Raw genomic sequence first — 5,000 nt, 5'->3', positions numbered from 1 at the left:
TCTTGTGATGTTTGATTAATCATCAATTGCGTTTCTCGACCATCTGTTATTTGTTGGAACGCTCTGGGAAAGGCGTTAATTGTTCCAGCTGATAAGAGTTCTTTGATTGTCTTCTGGTAGTGAGCCTGCAGCTGCTCTGCCATCTGCTGATTGGTGGAAGCTTTGCGACCGTTGCTCTTATCAGGGTGCTGTCTTATCTTATCTATTGTTCTCCCTCGGGCGGTTCGTCCCCCTGGTGGTTCGTTATCAGCGGTCTCTGCCTGAATCTGATGGTTCTTCCCTGTTCCCACGCTCGTCGTTGCTCCCCTGGTGCGACTGTACACCCCGGGTTCCTTGTCTGCTTCCTCTGTCGGCTTCCTGGGCAGCAGCCTCCTTTTGTCGCTGATTTGTTTAGCTGTCTTGGTTGGTATCTGCTCGGCGATAAGCTTATTAATATTTCTGTTTCCCTCAAACTGTGCTTCCAATTTTATCAGTAATTCTTCTTCCTCCTTGGTCCAACATCTTTTGTGGGCACCTCGGTTAGATGTTTCCTTCGGCTGGGAAGCAGCAATTCTCTCTTGATTTCTTATTAATGGGTGTGCTAATCGTTTGTGTTGTCCCAGGCCAATTTTAGTTTTGAAGTCTCTGCCGCATACCTCACAGATCCACTCCCCCGCTGGAGCTGAATTTTCAAGTACTGGACCCCTGCATTTAGCAAAATGGCAAACAACACTGTGATAGTTATTACTTTCCCTCCCGCATTTAATACATTGAAAACAGACCCTCTTTTTCCCGTGTGACCTTTTTAGATGCTCGATCAGATTCAGTACCGAGTTCGCCCGGGTACTACAGCAAGGACAAGTCGGATTTTTGTCAGGAATAGTCACTCTCACAGTGCCCTCTGGTGCCTGTTCCCCTTGAGAAGGTTTCTCCGGCGCTGGGGGCGATGTTTTTGGCGAGTTTTCCCCGACCTTTTCGCCGATTCCCTCCTCGATCACCACCGGATCACAGTCTTGTGGGAGCCTAGAATCTAAAGTTTCTCCCACACCCGTTTGTGGTGCAAGCTGTTCATACACCTCAGGCAACCCATCCAAAACCTCCCAATTCACCGAAAAGTGACTTTTAACGCTCTCATGTTCATGCACATGCACATGCAGGTCTGATCTATAAAGTTCCAAAGAGAAATTCACCAGTAGATCTGATTCGTTCTCAGCCAAATTGGTAAATTTAGATGACAAGTTTTGAGACACCAGGTCTACCTGGCTTCTTTCAGGCAACAGGTCTACCCGGTATCTGGGAAATAGGGACACCAGGTCTACCCCTTGAGACTTAGTGTCCCGAACGTTCCGAGACAACAGGTCTACCCAGTCGGAGTAGGAAGTCTGAGTGCCGACCGATACCCTGGACAGGCGTACCGGTGGTCCCCAGACCCCCCCCCCAAAAAACGGAAAATTCGGATTTTGGACCATCGAATTGGGACCACATTCGAGAACGAGAACGGAGTGGGTGGTCAGTCCACTACCGAACTCTTTACCCCTGCTTTTGAAACCGGGGGGCCAGGTTTCAGGCAAGAAGCCAGGAGGCTTTTGCCGAGAAATTTGTTTCACCACGATTTGGAAGGAGTCCGCCGGGCTGGTGAGTCCCGGCGGCTCCGTACATACCTGGGGCAGAGATCGGCTAGATCGTCCCGCGCAGGACGACCGCTGGCGACACGTGGAGAGGTTCGATCTCTGCAGCAAAGCCCAGGTCGCAACTATACTTCCCAAGCCGCCTCAGGCAAGTCATAGCTGCTCCCGCTCGACAACGGCCCCTGGAACACCGCTGCGGCGGTCCTCTCCCTCGGCCCCGGGATTCGGCGAGACCTGCTGCCCGGGGGCTGTAACACCCGGCGGCCGCTCGCGCGGCGCCGGGCCACCTGCCCGCCGGAGGCCTTCCCAGCCGACCCGGAGCCGGTCGCGGCGCACCGCCGCGGAGGAAATGCGCCCGGCCAGGGCCGGCCGCCGGCCGGGCGGCGGTCCCCGCACCGGCCCGCCCCCCCCGGCCCGCCCCCGCGGACGAGGTTCGCCCGGGGGACGGAGGGGAGGCGGAGGCGAGGATCCGCCGAACCCGCGCCGGCCGACCGCAACTCGCCGGGTTGAATCCTCCGGGCGGACTGCGCGGGCCCCACCCGTTTACCTCTTAACGGTTTCACGCCCTCTTGAACTCTCTCTTCAAAGTTCTTTTCAACTTTCCCTTACGGTACTTGTTGGCTATCGGTCTCGTGCCGGTATTTAGCCTTAGATGGAGTTTACCACCCGCTTTGGGCTGCATTCCCAAGCAACCCGACTCCGAGAAGCCCCGGGCCCGGCGCGCCGGGGGGCCGCTACCGGCCTCACACCGTCCGCGGGCTGCGGCCTCGATCACAAGGACTTGGGTCCCCCGAGAGCGCCGCCGGGGAGGGGGGCTTCTGTACGCCACATGTCCCGCGCCCCACCGCGGGGCGGGGATTCGGCGCTGGGCTTTTCCCTCTTCGCTCGCCGTTACTGAGGGAATCCTCGTTAGTTTCTTTTCCTCCGCTGACTAATATGCTTAAATTCAGCGGGTCGCCACGTCTGATCTGAGGTCGCAAGCCCAAAGCTGCGCGGCGCGCCGCGCCGTGCGTCCCCCCGCGCCGCCCCCGCGCCGCTTCCCGGAGAAGCGCCGCGCCGGCGACGACGACGGGCCCACGGACGACGGCCGGCTTTTGCTCTGCCCCCCGCGCCTCAACTCGCCGCGAAACCCTCCCTTCCCTTTTCGTTCGGTTTCTTTTCCCCCCACCCCGGCGGGCGCCGGGGGGACGAGAACGAGGGAGAGCCAGAGGGAGCGGACGCGGGAGACGGACGCCCCATCCCGGAGACGAGAACCGAAAAGGGAGCGCGGCAGAGACGGCCTCGGAAGGGACCGGCCGGGCGGCGCGCGACGGCCTCGGCAGGGGAGAGACGGAACAGCGACGGCGCCCTTAGCGCCCCCGAGACCACGACAGAGCGGGGGGGAAAGGGCAGGGGAAGGAGGAGGGGGTCACACCCCCGTCCCCGGCGCTCTCGCCTCGCACGCGCGCGGCAGCACGGCACGGTACCCGCGCGGTACCCACCCGCAGACAGCCGCCCGCGTGGGGAAGAGGCCGGGGGCGAGGCCCGCGCCTCGCCTCCCTCTCGCCCTCTCTCTCTCTTCTCTCTCGGCCCTCGGCGGCGTTTGCCACGCCGTCGCTCGCTCTCCCCCGGCCGCCGCCGCCGCACCGCGGCGCGGCTCCGGCGAGGACGAGCTCCGCCCCAGCGGCTCGCTCCGGGAGCGGGGAGCTACGGAGCGCTCCCCGAGTCTGCATTTAGGGGGACGAAGGCCCTGCGCGGCCGACGACGACGACGACCGCCGCCGCCGCCACCGCCGATCGCGGGCAACGGGCCTGCGAGGCGACCCCAGCCGCGCCGCCGGGGCGGCCCCCCGGACGGCGATTGATCGTCAAGCGACGCTCAGACAGGCGTAGCCCCGGGAGGAACCCGGGGCCGCAAGTGCGTTCGAAGTGTCGATGATCAATGTGTCCTGCAATTCACATTAATTCTCGCAGCTAGCTGCGTTCTTCTTTTTTCTTTTTCTTTTTTGTTTTTTTTTTTATTTGTCTGGCTTTCGGCACCGACCCCGCGCGCGCGGAGGGGCCGGGACCGCTCGCGTGAAGCGGCCCCCTTTTTCTCTTTCGCCGAGGACGCGCGGGCGCGCGGCCTGGCTACGACCGTACCAGCACACACGTGAGACGGAAGAGGAGGAGGAGGGAAAAAAAAAAAATCTATCTGAGACACCCACAACGCTCCGAAGGTCGGTGAAAAGGCGGGGGGACCCGCGCCCCCGACCGCCTCCCCCCGCAAGGGGAGACGCCGCCTCGTGTGCCGGCCTTCGGAGGCGGCCCAGGCGCCCGGGCTCGACCCGGCCTCCGCGCGGAGGGCCGCGCGGCGCGCGCCGGACCGCGGGGGCACGGCGGCCCGCCCGGCCCTCGCTTTTCACGGGACGACACACACACACACGCACGCGGCCGCGGGGCACGGCCGTCGGACCCCGCGCGCGCTGGCCTCTCTCCTCGGCCGCTCCGCGGGGCTCGCGGAGCGCCGCCGCGCCACGGCGCGACCGGCTCTCTTCTCCCCAGCGGCCTTCCCACGCTCGAGACGACACGCGACGACGACCGCCCCGCCGGCGCGGCCCCCCCGCGGGACCGCTCCCGCCGGGCAGGCGAGCGTCTGGCGGACGCGCTCCGCCGCCGGGGCCGGAGGCGGACGCCGCCGAGACCCGAGCCGGCGTCGCGAGCGCCCGAGGCCTGCCGGACGGCAGGCCCACCGCCGCCGGGGCCGCACTCCCGGGACCGCCGCCGCCGCCTCGCACCGTCGGGCTCCCTTTCCCCGGGCTCGCGCCCGGCGGGAGGCGTACGGCGCAGAGCCGGGGGGACACGCCCGCTCTCCTCGTTTCCACGCGGAGACCGGGCGGGGGAAGCGCCCCCGCGGCCGCCCGCACGCCTCCCTTTCGGCCCACACGCGGCCGGGAAGGGCGACGGGGACGCGACGGGCAGGGTCCCGGGCCGGGACCGCCGCCGGCCACGGCGGGTGCCTTCCGGCCGACCGTCCCCGCAGAGGGGGACACCCGTCGAGCGGCGCCGCCGCCGCTCGGCACGGGGTCGCCCGCGCTCGCGGGCCTCCGCCGACGGAGGGCCCGCCGAGCGCTCGCCCCCCGGGCGGGCAGGGCGGTCGAGCCAGAGGGGACGGCCGGATGGCCGGCGCCGACGGTGCGTTCGAGGAGGAGGAAAGGCCGTCGAGGGAAGAGGCGCGGCCGCGCCGGACGCGGCGCCGCCCGCCAGACCGCGGCGGCGGCCGAGGGGAGGGCGCGGCGGGCACCGGCGGCCGCAACCCCGCGGCTGAGGAAGGGCAGAGAGCGCGCGCTCTCTGCCGGCGTCGCCCGTTACCGTCGAGGCGAGCGGGTCGGCCCCGCGGCCGACCGCGCGCCACGGCCTCTCCGCCGAGGCCGGG

General features: G+C 66.2%; 1 pseudogene; it reads right to left on the bottom strand.

Moving 5' to 3' along the window:
* Nucleotides 1-3,458: 3,458 nt before the first annotated feature.
* LOC119696532 lies at nt 3,459-3,576 on the bottom strand (annotated as a pseudogene).
* Nucleotides 3,577-5,000: the final 1,424 nt, after the last annotated feature.

Source organism: Motacilla alba, unplaced genomic scaffold, assembly GCF_015832195.1.
Source record: "Motacilla alba alba isolate MOTALB_02 unplaced genomic scaffold, Motacilla_alba_V1.0_pri HiC_scaffold_31, whole genome shotgun sequence".
Taxonomy (NCBI): Eukaryota; Metazoa; Chordata; class Aves; order Passeriformes; family Motacillidae; genus Motacilla; species Motacilla alba.
Note: the sequence above shows the minus strand (reverse complement) of the source record. Positions and strands in the feature narration are given on the sequence as shown.